A 2,003-nucleotide genomic window follows, 5' to 3' on the forward strand; every position below is an offset into this window, starting at 1 on the left:
ATCCGCTGGAGGATTTTGTCGTATTGATCTTGATTGGCCTCTTCTGTTAGGCAGATTATCTTGATGTTTGGTGTTCGGCTGAGTGCCGGATTCCGCTTGGGGAATGATTGTTGATCTTTTTGGATTTTCTCTTTTTGAAGGAGTGCCTCTGAGTAGGCTGTTATCCGCTGGGGGATTCTGTCGTATTGATTTTGATTGGCCTCTTCTGTTAGGCGGATTATCTTGACGTTCGGTGTTTGGCTGAATGCCGGATTCTGCTTGGGGAATGGTTATTGATGTTTTTTGGATTTTCTCTTTTTGAAGGAGTGCCTCTGAGTAGGCGAATGGGGATTTGAGGATCTTATGTATCCCAGAGTATTATTTAGAAAGCCTCTTCAGGCTTAGCTTCACTCGTCGCTCGAGTTGGAAAGCTATCTTCCACTGAGGAAGTCTAAGTCCTTTGACTCGGATATTCTGTTTGGATGATCATGCTTCCATTGGGGAATCTTGCTGATCTTACTTTGATAGCTTTCACTGGGAGTTCGGCCCAAGAGTGCAAGCTGAGATGTCTCTGGGGAGTATTATTTCGGCAAGCCTCTCCAGGCTCAGTTATTCTGTACGATGCGGTTGATTTTCTGATTTTTGCCTTTTTTTTTGTCGATTTCGGCTTTTTCTGTTATTGATTGCCCCTTTTTTTTTTTTTTTTTTTTTTCGATTTTCGGCTTTTTCTGTACATAAATTAAAGTGCTAAAGAATTTTGAATTTTGAAAGTGAAAAATTTCATTAATCAACTAGAATGAAATTTGTACAGTGATGATTAAAAAAGTGGGGCGCAGCCCGATCAATCAAAATAAACAAAAACAGGAAAACAAAGCAAATGGCCGGTCTTCATTCCTCTGCCGGCGGATCCTGTGGAGGGTCTGGGAAGCGACGATGCAGCCAGACTGACAGGTTGTCAAAATCCTGTCTCAGGGCGTCAATGCCGTGCTGTGCAGTGTCGAATCGAGCGTCGATGCTCTGCTGCAACGCGTCGAAACGAGCATCAAAGTAGGCCCTGTCTTGCTGCGAGGGGCCGGCCTCTGTCTGCGGGTCCACGTCACCCGGGAGCTCAATGTTCTCGAAAAGCTCACTGAAGGTGTCGTGGGTGGTCGCACGTACATACTGCCTCCCTGCCCTAGCAATGATCTTCATATTGATCAGGGTGGCAGCATTGATAGGCTTGGGCGCCAACTCACCCGCATCTACGCCATCGGGGCACCCCCAAGTCTCGGCGAGTCGTGAAAGAAGCGTAGAGACCATAATGTATCCTCGCCGAGCGTCGCTACCCTCTCTTGCCCCCAGATTCTTTATATGTTTGAGAAAAAAGAATCCGGGGTTGGCCTTCTGCCCGGTGGCCATGCAGTAAAGAGCCAGCAGATCCTGCCGCGTTACTGACTCTAGACTCTTCGGCCTGGTGTGGATAGAGCCGGTAATCAGCTTGTGGCAAATCCGGAGCGCAGTCGGGAGCCGAGTACCCTTTACTCCAGCGTGATAATCCAGCTGACCCGTGACCTCTCTCCACATATTGGTCGGGGACAGATTATCAGGGCACTCACAGACGGCGTCCCGATATTCCAGCTGATCGGCTCGCTGAAAGAAACCAGCCTGGACGTTGAATTCATCTAGTGTCAGGGAGCGGTATCCTCCCTGCATCCAGAAGTCCACAGAGTAGACCGTCGCGCCATAACTGTTCGTTGACTCTGTGATGCCGACGGTAGTCAGAAATTCCTTCGTCGCGGTCGGATAGATCTTAGGGTGGGGATCAAGGAGGAACCCCCATCCTATGGCATCAATGTAGCCTCTGACCTCATCTTCCCATTCCATTGCCCGAAGGATGCTGAAGTCGAGCACCCTCGACGGCTGGAAGACGAACGACTCAAGGAAATCCAACCTCTCTCGGTGCCGCGCGGTCATCTCAAGTTGCGCGGGGACCCTTTGCCTCTTTCTTGAAGACTCGGCCATTTTTGAAATTGGAGAGATCTCAA

This window comes from Cajanus cajan, chromosome 8, assembly GCF_000230855.2.
Source record: "Cajanus cajan strain Asha chromosome 8, NIPB_CcT2T_4, whole genome shotgun sequence".
Classification (NCBI taxonomy): Eukaryota; Viridiplantae; Streptophyta; class Magnoliopsida; order Fabales; family Fabaceae; genus Cajanus; species Cajanus cajan.